Below are 13,847 nucleotides of genomic sequence, written 5' to 3' on the forward strand. Positions count from 1 at the left end.
TAAATCCAGGACAGTTTTTCCAAGTGATGGAATATTTAAAATGTCTCAGAAACTACTATTACCAGATTTGAATTGTGTAATCACCTCAAGAAATATCTGGAGTTGTTTGGTTTACAGGAAATGGGTTTAAAAGGATGCTTTTAAGGATATATTTCTTTTAAGCTTGATATAATTTTCCAGTATCTGGTTCTTTTCATATTAAGATTTATTCCCTGTGAAAGCATTAATAAATGCAGAAGTAAACCATAGTGTAATAATTAAATGGTTATTACAAAAGGATGTTTGTGATAACAAATGTTTTTAAAAATCTTGATTCTAACAATTTCCTGTTATCTTAAAAATCATAATATTTTTGAATTGCAATACTAAAAATGGAATTGCTGCGCCCACCACAAGTTAATGATATCCAAAGTAGAAATCAGAGAATGTAAAACAAAAAATTTTGACAACTTGGTCTTGGGTTTAGTTAATGTGAAAAAAATAATTCAAAAATAAAAAACTCATTTACTTGGCTGTTTTGACTTCTGTTTTCCCCACTGATTACATAATGTGATAGAATTAGCTGGGTGTTTCTGACATCTGACAGACATAATTAGTTGCCTTAAGAGAAAACCTATTTGTATCTATAGATACCCTGATCTAGAAATCAGAACTTAATTCAAAGTAAGAAGAGTAAAATAATATTTGATTGGACTTTATTTTTTTAACATCTAAGGTCAACATTATTACCACTATTACTATTATTTTCATTGACAAACATGCTTCCCCAGTATTTCAGATAACTGGTCCAGTTCTCTGAACTTGAAGCTGAGCACATGACCCAGGTTTCGCCAATCATCTTACCTCATTCCCCAAGCCACAATGGTTGGTACAGACATGAACATATGACCCAAGCTGGGCCTTTCAGGATCTTTCTCTGGGGTTTGTTTTGCTGCAACTAGCAGGGAATACAATTCTTCTTTCCTAGTTCAATGAGGATGTTGACTCCAGTACTCAGGGTATCCTGAGTTCTTCTCTACTTGAGAAAGTTCCAAGGTAGGTACACCGGTTCGAATATATTATGTCCCTCACAAGTCATGATCTTTTAACCCAATCTTGTCAGGTGGAACCTCCTGGTTGAATGTTTCCATGGAGATGTGACTCACCCAACTGTGGGTGATACCTTTGATGAAATTGTTTCCATGGAAGTTTGGACTCCATCCACTCAGGGTGGGTCTTGATTGGTTCACTGGATTACTTAAGAGAACTCAAGAGCCAACACAGATGCTGCTGAAGCTTGGAGATGCTTGGAGATGCTGACGGAAGGATGTTTGGAGATGTTAAGCTGAGCGATGGAGCCCAGAGTTTTCCCCGGAGAAGCTATGAAAGGACCTCCAGATGCTTAGAGAGAAACATCCTGGGAGAAAGAAGCAAGGATGCACAGTAGCTGAGAGAGAGGAGCTAAAACAAAAGCCCAGAGACATTTTGGAGAAAGACATTTTGAAACCAGAACCTGGGAGCAAAGGACCAGCAGACACCAGCCACATGCCTTCCCAGCTGACAGAGGTGTCCCGAACAAAATTGGCCTTTCTTCAGTGAAGGTATCCTCTTGTTGATGCCTTGGTTTGGACACTTTTGTGGCCTTGGAACTGTAAACTTGTAGCCTAATAAATCCCCTTTGTAAAAGCCAGTCCATTTCTGGTATTTTGAATAAAGGCAGCTGTGCCTGTTTGAATGTATTATGTCCCCCAGAAAAAACCATGTTCTTTGATGCAATCTTGTGGGGCAGACCTTTTAGTGCTGATTAGACTGGATCCTTTGAGTGTTTCCATGGAGATGTGACCCACCCAACAGTAGGTGATAACTGATGAGATAATTTCCCTGGAGGTGTGGCCCCACCCATTCAGCATGGGCCTTGATTACTGGAGCACTATATAAGCTCAGACGGAAGGAGCGAGCTTGCTACAGCCAAGAGGGACACTTTGAAGAACACACAGCAGCTATAGATGAGAGACAGTTGGAAGACGGCTGTTGAAAGCAGACTCTTGCTCCAGAGAAGTTAAGAGAGGACAAATGCCCCAAGAGCAACTGAGAGTGACATTTTGAAGAGGAGCTGCGGTCTAGAGAGGAACGTCCTGGGAGAAAGCCATTTTGAAACCAGAACTTGGAGCAGATGCCAGCCACGTGCCTTCCCAGCTAACAGAGGTTTTCCAGACACCATTGACCATCCTCCAGTGAAGGTACCCGATTGTTGATGCATTACCTTGGACACTTTATGGCCTTAAGACTGTAACTGTGTAACCAAATAGACCCCCTTTATAAAAGCCGATCCATTTCTGGTGTTTTGCATTCCAGCAGCATTAGCAAACTAGAACAGCAGTTCTAGTAAACCAGAACAGTGGGGAAGAGAGTAGCATCATATATCTGGCTCTATTCCTTGAGGACCCTCAAGGTGTATTATTTCCTTTGAATCTGTGAATTACTGGGGCATATTTCCAATAATTCAATCTGTCTGTTTCTTTCAGTAGTTTAAGAAGGATTTCTAAAAGTTTTTTTAAACTGTTACATCATTTTTCAATTTCATTTATAGTTAGTTTAAAATATTTCATTTTTCACCCTTAAAGAAGTGGGTGCAATGAGTAGTAAAACCTCCCTCAAAATAAAGCATCATTACAGATTTTTGGATAACAACAAATTTATTGAAAACACACTCCTTTAAAGTACACTAATCTAGAAATGCGGATGACACCCTGACAGGCCATTTTAAACTCCAAGCCATTACTGAAATGCTGTTCAGAATAAGAGTTAGCTTTAGATATTAGATTTTTAGTCATTGCACCTGGCTCATGTTTTTGTGCAGTGGCAAGGCCCATGACTTTTGTCTGAAATATACCGCATTGCATACTATTACATGGAAAATCTCTCTTCTGCAACATTATTATTTTGAGAAAGAATGATCTGATAGAAGAATCAACTTTTGGTTAATAAATTTAATATGCTGGCTTTTGATGGGCTTCATATTTGGGGTATGTATGTGTATAAAGAAACATCATGAGCCAAAATGGCCTTCTCAGCTCTCCCCAGCCTTCGCTGGAATAATACCTTCCCTGGCCTGGACCCTTTCGTGGTCTCTTTCCTGTGTTTTGTCATGGTTTACAAACTTGTCTGTCTAGTTCCCTCCGCAACAAATGCCTTGAGAATAAAAACTGTGTTTTTCTTTTTCCTGTATCTAGTGCAATACCATAGGAGATATTCAATAAGAAGTGTAGATATTGGAACGAATGTTATAATTAATAGATGGAAAGAAACAAGAAATTCTATTAATGTGATGATGTTTTAGGTGGTGCTAAATGTCATCTTTCTCCTCTTTTATTGGTAATTCCATTTCAGATGGTTCTATTGAAATCTGCCCTTTTTGGGGCTCTTTTCCATAGTTGTTTTTCCCTCTCAGGCTATTGAAACAACTGATACCAATTTTCAAGGCTGAGTTTGGGTTTGCATGTAAACACTCTTGACATTATCGCCTCCTGCTTTTTCTGTTTACAAAGTGAAGCAATAAGATGCACCTGTTGAGACTGCCTTTGCTGGATGGAGTGAAGGAAGATGGGGGCATGTGGGGAACTGAGCTGGGATAATAGTATTCTGGACTGGTTAGATAACTGTGACGTCCAGTTAGTATGATTAAATACTAATAATCCAAAACTTGTTCACATCATAGTGAAACTGCAGAACACCAAAGACAGAGGGAAAAAATCCCAAAGTAACCAGAGATAGTTTTAGATATCTTAAAAATGAAAAATAATTAATTGATGCCAGATTTCTCAGCAACATATACAGAGACTGGAAGAAAGTGATACCATGAAAGAACTGAGAAAAATGATCAGTCAGCATAGAATTTTATGCCGATCTCTACAGTCATTTAATAGTAGGGCAAAACAAAGATATTTCCATACAAAGACTGAGAAATGTTGTCACTCACAGACCCATCTTCCCAGTACTCTAAAAGGACAGAATTCCATAGAACAAAAGAGTGGAAAGTAAATACCAGTGGTGAGATTAGAACTTTGTAAGCACATAGGTAAATCTAAATAATTTTAGACTGAAAAAAAAATGGTGGTTCATTTGGGAATGACAAAGCAGTGTTGGTGGATGTTTTGGACATGCTTATAAAAATTATTTGTTGTTCACCTGAAATTCAAATTTAACTGGATGTCTTGTATTTGTATCAGCTAAAGCTGGCAATCTTATACTAAAGACAATGTGGAATGAAAAATACTAGACAATGATAGCATGTAGAAGGGGAGAGGGTATTTGGATTTAAAACATTCTGAGATCTTTGTTTAGTTTAAGGAGAGGGTAGAGATATTAATCAGACTGGAGTATATTAAGTCAAGTATACTCTTAAAAAGTTAAGAGCAAAAACTAATAGAAGAGAAACATGTTTAACTCACACTTAGAAGAGGGATCCAGAAGAGTAGAGGAACCTCTGTAAACTCAATCAACAATAGCTAAAGATTAAAAAACTAATGAAGAATAACAGGAAGGGAAAAGACAACAAAAAATAGGATAAATAAACATAAATACATTAATAATCACAAAATCAGTTAAAATTTCATCAGATTAGTTTAATTGAATGCTTATTATCTAACTATCTAAAGACACAAAAATATGAGAATAAATGGGACAGAAAAGATATACCAGGTGAATTCTAATCCAAAGAGAGCTATTATGTTGATAAAACACTCCAGGCAGAATAGTTTCTAAATTGTTTTTTAATGGTGAAGAAGATCACTAAATCATACTTAAAAATATATACCATTCTTTCTCCACCCCTAACTCCCATCCCTGAAAAGGAGATGAAAAAAAGAAAACAGGCTTAGGTGATTTTATGACCTAATTCTAGAAAATTTACCAACCTTATGTAAATTGCTATCGAGAACAGAAGAATGAAGTTTACACTAATTTAACAAAATTAATGCCTTGATACCAAAACTAATTAGGAAAGATTATAAGTCAATCTCTTGAACCAAAATATAAAATATGCTACATAAAGCATTTGTAACCTGAATCTAACAGCGCTAAATCTAGCCCAGGAATGTAAAGATGGCTTAACAACAGAAAAATCTTCTAATGTAATTAATTAGATTAACAGATTAACAGAGAGAAACCTACCCCAAAGAAACAAAGATATTTCTTAATCAAATTTAAAAGGTAGTTGATTTTCAAAAAAAATTAGTAAACTGGAAACAAAACGAAAGTTCTTCATTTGATAAAGATATCTACAGACATTTAAAGCAAAAATTGTATCTGATGCTGAAGTGTCAGGAATATTTCCTGCAAAATAAGGAACAAGACAACAAGATCCCCTAATATCATATCTAGTGCAATAAACAACAAGAAGAAATATGAACCATAATTCTTGGAATGAAAAAAATTGTCATGGTTACAGAGAGCATGATTGTTTAGGTAGAAAATTTAAGAGAAGTTTGTGAATTTAACAGGCACAACGTCAGTATATAGTGATCAATAAACACAATTAATTGTGTCCCTAAACATTGGTGATGACTGATCAGAAAATGTAATGTTTAAAAGATTCCATGCCCAATGAACACCCAATGTCTAAGAATAAATGTAAGAAAAATGCATGACCTGTGTGCAGAATATTACGCAAGATGATTGAAAGGGCACAAACAAGACAAATAAAGGTAAAGAAATTGCATAGATGGGAAGATTTATTTTCCTAAAGAGACCAGTTATCCCAAAACTAATCTAACATTTTAATTGAAACCTTGTTTTTTTTTTTTTCCCACAGAGCTAGTCAATTCATATGGAACTAGTTAATTCATCTGGCAGAGTTAAGGACCTAAAACAGCCAAAGTGATTTTGAAGAGCAAGAGTAAAGAAGTACATGTCCTGTTGGAGATCAAATCATTTTAAAGCTATAGTATTCAAAACAGTGTGCCAGTAGCGCAGGGATACATGACGTGGCCAAGGGGACAGACTAGGGACTCCAGAAACAGAGCTACACAGACATGGCGATTGGATAAGAGGTGGTTTTACAAACTCTGGGGCAAGAATAGGCTTTCCATAGGAAAGAAAAATAGATCTTTATGTTATACAATAGACAAAAATAAACTCCAGATGTATGAAATACTAAAATTTGGGAAGCAAACCTTTGAAGTTCTTAGCAGAAAATATAAGAGAATATATTCATGATACTATGATAGGAAATATTTTTTAAACATCTAAAGGTGCAAACCATGAATAAAAAATTAATAATTTTAGTTACATTAAATTAAAACTCTTAAAACTCTTTTCTGTGAACAGATACCACAAAATAATTTTTGAAAATCCACATTCTGAGATGACTATTTCAATTCTTATGAAATTGAATTCATGGTAATGCATAGCATGAATATGCAAAGACATTATACAGGTTAATCAAAGACAGAGTCTGATAAAATGTAAGCATAGGACATGAAAGGCCAATCTTGAAAAAAGAAATCTGAATCAACAATAATAAATGTGAAAAAATGCATCGCCTTACTTTGTGTTCAGGAAAATGGAGAATAAAATGACAAGGACACATTGTTTCCAATTCATGCCATGAGATTGGCCAAAAAAAAAAAAAAAAAAAAAAAAACTTCTGATAACACAGTGTTGGAGAAAACGTGAGGAAAGGGACCTTAACATATACTGCAAAGGGGTTGTAAATTACAGTAATCACTGTGCCAAATAATTTGACAATATGTACCAAAGTTGAAGATGTTCATCCCCTATGACCAACAATTCCACTTCCTTCTATCCACAGTAGAGTTATTTTTTTCATGTGCATAAAAGCTAATGAGTGAATAAATAGAAACAACCTAAATGTATGTCAATAAAGGTATTAATGACTATGGTATATTCCTACAAGGAATATCACTATAGGGTAGTTAAAATTAATGAAGTAGATCTCTCTATAGTTCATTTGTTTGCTACATCCTTCATTTCCCCCTTGACCCCTCTACCACATCAGCCTCCTTCAGGAGATTTGCATTTGTGGTTCCCTCTCTCTAGAATATTCCTTATTCCGGATATCCCCATGACTCATTCCTGTGCTTTATTTGGTTTTCTGCGCTCGTGTCATCTCCTTGGAAAGACCTCCTTTGATCACTATAGATGCTTGCACCAACCCTAACCTTATCACCGCCTGACATCCTGTATTTGCTCCTGGACCTTCTCTTTGCCCCTACCAAAAGTGATGCTAGATAAGTCTTTTTTGAAGGAACACATAGATACCCACTCACGCTTGGAAGTTAATGAGCTCCCTTCATGTGGTCCTAAGGGGAAGAGCTCCCAGGCACTCCGTCACACTCATGCTCTTCTGGAGAAACAGCCCCAGCAGATCCTCCTTTGTACTGCAAACCATCTTCCAGAAGAGCTAGATGAGCAGATGAATGAGTAGCACGAGGGCAGCCTGCAAAACTCTCCAGGCCGCCTTCTTGAGGAGCTTGCTCTCCTGGGTCCTCCAGATGGCTCTACTACCCATAGACAAGTGGTCCAGGGCAAAGACTGTGGTCAGTTGGGGAGAGTTTGAGGTCCCTTCTCTGAAGGGCCTGCAGATTGCACAGTACCATGAGCAAGATCACAATGAACTCATCTGCTTCTCCTTGAACTTTTTGCAACTTTGCTGGAGAGCTCATTTAAAGCCACAGTCTAGCACAATGCTTATATCCCCAAGGGTTGGAATAAAAGAGTCATTAAGTCTTTTACACAACAAAGAAATGCTGTTCAACTGCTCTTCTAGGAGGGGGAACAATTTAGTGCACTGTACGACGCTGATTGGAGTGGCCTGCCGGGAGCCCAAAATGTTCAGTACCCCTCCTTTGACCCAGGGTTCACCTTGTGTTCTCTGGGGCAGGCCAGAGATTTTACCTCCTCATTTTCTTATGTTAAATAACTAAATTTTCCTTGCATTACTTGTTTTAGTGAAAAGCACATAGGCTTTGGGATCTGGTATATGAAGCATATCTAAGTAGATCTAAGTAGACCTGGGTTTGAATTGTGGCTATATTAATTCCTAGCCAGGTGACCTTGGGCAAATTGTTTAATTTTTCTTGATCCTCCCTTTCTTCATCCAAGTCCCAGGGGTTATAAAATGTCTTCTAGCTCTGGGTGTGGGGGATGGTAGAATGAAAAAATAGGTTGGTAGAACACCACCCAGTACATAGTGGACTTTTCGGCCCAGTGTAAAAGCTACCCCCCTCTGGGGAGATATTAATAATTCTCTTCACTGTGAAGTATACATGGCTCCATTTAAATAAAAGTTAGTTTTCACAAGCCTGGATCTGTGGGTGCTTTGTCTTTCTCTAATTGGCAGAGTGGGATAGAGAGAGAGAAAAAAAGCAACAGGTGGTGGCAATACCTGATGCCACTCATGACTTTATGGAGAACTTGGTGTGACAGGAATCTTCTGTCCACATGTGTGAGCTACGCTGACTGAGTAAATGAACTACAAATGAAAGAAGATGGGGGATCCTGCCTTTGAACATGGATACCCTACCTTGGAGAGTCTGAAAGAAAATTAAGAATGTAAGTCTCCATTTTGAGGGATTTTACCACAGTATTCTGAATCATCTTGTTGGACTTCCATGAAACAACAACCAGTCTAGAAATTCTTAATCCAAAATGATCGCCTGATAGCCAAAAGAAAGAAACCAGACCAAGGTCACTTCCTTTTGATAAATAAGGACACGTAATAATTGAAGGTCAATTTCAATTAAAGAGCAAGACTTTTTCTTTCTTTCACCCCAATTTAGAGTCTTCTGTATAAAGAATGAACCTTTTTACTAGGTTCTTAAGGTGGCTGTGTCATCTTTTCACCCAGAAATTCCTCTGCCAGCTGCCCTGACAGCCACAGCGAGAACAGACTCAGGCTTAGTGTAGCCAGAACTGTATTCAAGTTACAGCCCTAATAGGTAACAGCAGCATGGTCACATGCCCTACATTCACCTGTGCTAGAGTTTAGGAAATGGAAGCCAAGGAAAATTAATACTGGCCTTGTTAAAGTCCTGAGGCAATTCAGTCAGAGAATGTTTACAAAGTTCTGGGGTATGGAAGGCAGCAAACAAATAGCAGATGTTGTTATTGTCATCAGGCTTTAGTCTTCTCCTCATCTCTCTCTGCCTTTCTCTTTATAGTCAAGAAACTAATCAATATAACCAGTCTAGTTCTGATGCACTGACCCCAGGACTGGGGGTTCCCAGGAATTGGATTTCAGCCTTGTTATTGTTTAAACATTCTTGATGGGTACATAGACACAACCTTAGTTTGGTCAACAAGCTTCAGCATTTATCCCTGTTTACTGCCTTTCCTCCCTCTTCTGGTATCAGACTTTCAACTTACTCTTTTCCATTTATGTGCTTTTAAATATGTAGGATGTCTTCTTCCTTCCTCAACCAATTCAGGTTCTTTGTCAGCATGATAAAGAAATGAATGAAATGAAACCTTCTCAAGATACATTTCCACTATTTAATCACCATTTCTGTACAAACCCTCCCCTGGCATTTATGTCATCTTTGGTTAGGGCAGTGGTTCTATTCTCTACCCAGGGAATATTTGTCAATGTCTGGAGACATTTTTGGTTGTCAAAACTGGGTAGGTGGGGGTGGGGGGTGCTAATATCATTTAGTGAGCAGAAGTCAGGGATGCAGTTAAACATGCCACAATGCAGAGAACAGCCCCCCCCCCAAACAAAGGATTATCCAGCCAAAAAAGGTCAAAAGGGCTGAAGCTGAGAAACCCCGAGCTAGGATGACCACAGACTTTTTCAATCAAACCACGACATTTTGGGGGGTGGGGGGATGAAAGAAAGCACTGCTCAAAATGAAGATGAGACAGCAGGCATAAAGTGGACCATCACAGGCATCCTGGGATCTCCAGTCTTCTATCTTGAGTCTATTTTCTTTTGCACGACTGAGATGTGGTTTGCAAGTATGGTTTTAATTTGCCTTCTTCACTTGCTATGACCCTTCTCATCTTAGCTACCCAAAGACAGATGGTGGGACTTCTACATCCTTCCCTCTGCCATCCAGGACTGTAGACAGAGAACCTACTTGAAAACCTTCTTGACTGACTGCACTTATTTATAATCTCTGTACACAGTTGGGTTCTTGGCAAGCCTACTATAAACTTTTCAACCATCAATTATATTATACATTAAAAGTGCTGGTAGAATGACAGAATTTGAGTGCCATTGCTCATAATGTAAAGAAGATTCTACCTCCTACAATATGTAATTTGATGAAATATGCTAAGAAAGGTACAATCCCCTTAATTTGTACTCATTTGAATTACTCATGTTTACTGTAAATGTTCTTTCTGTTTGAAATGTGCTTCCTTTGAATCATAAAATTTTATTGTTGAAAGGGTGGTTTATACATGTAAAATGAACAAAAATGTATAAAATTCCTCAATTTGAGCCCAGGATGTAGCTGATGTACAACAAATGTTAGTTCTTTTTGTCATCCCTTTACATGTAACACTTTAAAAATAATTTAAAGCCATTTAAACTGATCTCATAAGTGTTTGAACTATTGATTTTAGGGGGAAATTAGCATTACTGAGATGGTTAAAATTGGTTGAAACTTAGGGAAATGCCGTAAAGAGATTATAAGCTAAATTTAAATTTTGTTGAAAGAATAATTTACCAAACCTTGATATAAAGAGGAAATTGTGAAGTCACTACTGTTTGGAAATATGAACGATGAATCTTGCATGATTATGGGAAACTAGAAAGGACATTGATCATAATAGTTTATCATTAAAAGTATTGTAAAGCACTTCCCTGAGGACTCTGCACACACCAAAATGTTAATATCTTTCTTCTGAGCCACTCAAAATATTTTGCCTGCGTTAAATTTTTTTCCCCTCTCAAAATCTCTTGAGGTGGATAAGGGACATGCTGCAGGTAATGAAACTGAAGTAAAGGGAAGTAAGGTAATTTGCTTTATACCATCTTCACTTTCTAAGAGCAGAAATAAATTTGTTCTCTGATTTGCTTTATTGGAGCTATGTCAGTTAGACCGGTTAAAGCATGTAAGAGATTATGGAATTCCAGGTTTGTTGATCTTTAAGTGGATTTTATTAATGAAATAATCAGGGCTCAGGTGGGTTTTGAGGGAAATCCAAGGATCTACCAAGGCTGGGACCTGAGCCAAGCAAAGGCTTTACCTTCCTCTCAGTGCAAAAGAAACCAAGCAGCTGCTGTCTGCCAGTTATGTCAGGATTATAAGAGGCAATTAAGATGTGTATTTACAAGGAAATTTATTTTGACATACACATTTACCTATAAAACGTGTATCTTTTCAAAGATAAATATTATATGTTTAAATATGAATGTATTTTATATTAATATTCATATATTGTAGATCTTAAATGATAAATTTATAATTTATGCATTCATATTATATATAAATATATTGCATATACCTTTAAATATACATATGCATAGCTACAGATATGTGTGCATATTATACATATATATGCATATGAATATATGAAGTGAAAAGAATGGTGGACAGGAAGTTAGGTTCCAGTTACCATCCTGCCACTAAACTTGCTAAGTGACTTGAGCTTCGGGTAGTTTCCTTAACGCCCTGGGCTTCTGCTCTCTCTGCCGAAAGATCCAGGTATTAGCCTGTGTGCCCAGGCAAGGTCCCTCACAACTTTAAAATCTCACATGGGAAGGAGATTGTTCAAAGTATTAAAAGGGATTTTCCCGAGGCTAACCCTCATGACGACTTGGTCCTCAAAGAACTGCAATTGGGTAATCCTGGCCCCGACAACTGAGTTACTAAGCCTTGTTATGGAGCAGGGACGTGTCAGTGTTTCTACAACAAAAGGGGGAGGTCTTCAAGACACCTAGTGCTGACCTTCTCACCTTGCCACCAGCTGTCTGCTCTCCTCCGCCCGGCGCCCACCCTCTCCCCACCTCCCACCCACCCTCGGCCCCCGCTAGGCTCCTGGAAAAGTCATTGGCGCTGCCTAGGGCTGTCCTGAATCGCCGCAGGTTTTATACGGTGAACTCACAAGTCGGGGAGTGAAAAATCCTCCGCACCCAGGATTTGCCTTTTCTGAACAGTTTGCTCAGTCCTCAAAGGACGCTGGCCGAAGGCTGGGCTGTTACACCGAGGCCTCTTTATCTGCTTCACCCCCTACCTCAGGGCAGACTCTGCGAGCTATCAGCGCGTCCTTAACCCGGACAGCGGCCGGTAAACAAGGAGGATGGCGACACCCGCGCCTCGGTCCACAGGAATTTAATTTTAATCTGTCCCGTAGTTAAAGAAACACCTCCCCCTCTCCCTCTCCTTCTCTCTGTCCAGTGCATCGTTTATTTATCTCCATCAACTTTCAGATAGAAGGCTGGGATTGACTCGGGAGACCCCGCTGGGACAGAAAATTAATAAGGTGTTAGGGACACTCACCTTAGGTCAATTTTGGGGGGCGGGGAGGGTGGGGTACACAGAGAAAGGAAACTTGCTCAGGAGCTCCCTGCTTAGCTGGAAACCGATCCTACATATTTATAAAGGTGAAACTGGAGGGCTGCCAAACGCCTGCATTTAAGTGATTAACAAATGCCTCTCTTTAAGTGGACACCTCTTGTTCTAAATATATTTGACAAGAATGCAAAGAGTCATCTGGAGGGCAGCGAGGGCGCCGCGCGGGCCTGCTCTGGGCGGCTGGCAGGAGCGCAGCCCCGCTCCCGGTTCGGTGCCAGCGAGTTCACGTTGCCACGTTGCCGGTGGGCAAGCTGCCAGCGCCAGCAGCTCCCCGCTGTTTAACGACAATGGATTTACTGCTTCTCTGCATATTGGTGTTATTTTGTATAAACAAGGTTAACACTCCTTTTAAATTAAATGCACCACCTGGTGACTGGGCTCTTGCTCCTGACACCAAACTTTTGCTTTGGTTGGAATCTCCTTTCTTTCTTATTCAAATGGGGTTCCCTGGGGGAAGTTGACCGACCCTCACCCAGTCCCGCCCCACTATGGAAGACAGAGCCCTTGGAGGTCCTAGAGGCCGCCTGTGCGGCTTATATCCCACCACCTCACTGGACCGTCCCAGGCTGGGCATCTGCTGTCAGCAGGAGAGCTTTCGGACTGCCCCGGTTGGGTCTCAGAGGAGGGTGACAGACGGCCTCACGGGCCCTGCCATGCTGCCCCTAAATAGAGATCTCCAGAGGGGGCTGCACTGTAAAAGAGGTTCTTTGTATTTCACCCTAGTGTGGTCTTGATCTAATATAAGGCTCCGTACATTCCCCATCCTCTAGGAATTTTAACACCTGGAAAAATTCTCCTGGCTTTACATTTGAGGAAATTTAATGGTGTAAACAAACTCAGCAGGAAGCCCGCTTTGATATGAGAAGGCAGTGATCTGTGGTGCTGAGCTGAAGGGGCTTGAAAACTACTTTGCCTGGGAACTTCCATTCCACAAACAGTTCAACAAGGGTTTGGAGTTATTTAGTAAGATTAGGTAGGTTGCACTGGTTTGGAAACATCCAGAAACTTCAAACAAAATCAACTCCAGTTAATCATTTAATGAAAGGCATTGCCCCACCCCCTCCTTTCTGAATAAACTAGGCTTTTTCAGGAAGGAGTCTTTGCTGTGCCAAGTCAGGTTGATAAATTCTAGACTGTTTTGTCAATTGTATTGCTTTGCAAATAAGGATATCAGGCTTGGAGAGGTAAGTGACTTCCCCAGGGTCATGTTTAACCAGCAGATCTGACCTAGAACTCAGTCTCCAAGCTCCTAAGTACAATGTTGTTTTCCTACAGAATCCTGCTCTATCTACCCAGAAAGTACCATGTGAGCTATAGTTGTAGGAA

The sequence above is a fragment of the Choloepus didactylus genome, chromosome 4, assembly GCF_015220235.1.
Source record: "Choloepus didactylus isolate mChoDid1 chromosome 4, mChoDid1.pri, whole genome shotgun sequence".
In the NCBI taxonomy this organism is placed as follows: domain Eukaryota; kingdom Metazoa; phylum Chordata; class Mammalia; order Pilosa; family Megalonychidae; genus Choloepus; species Choloepus didactylus.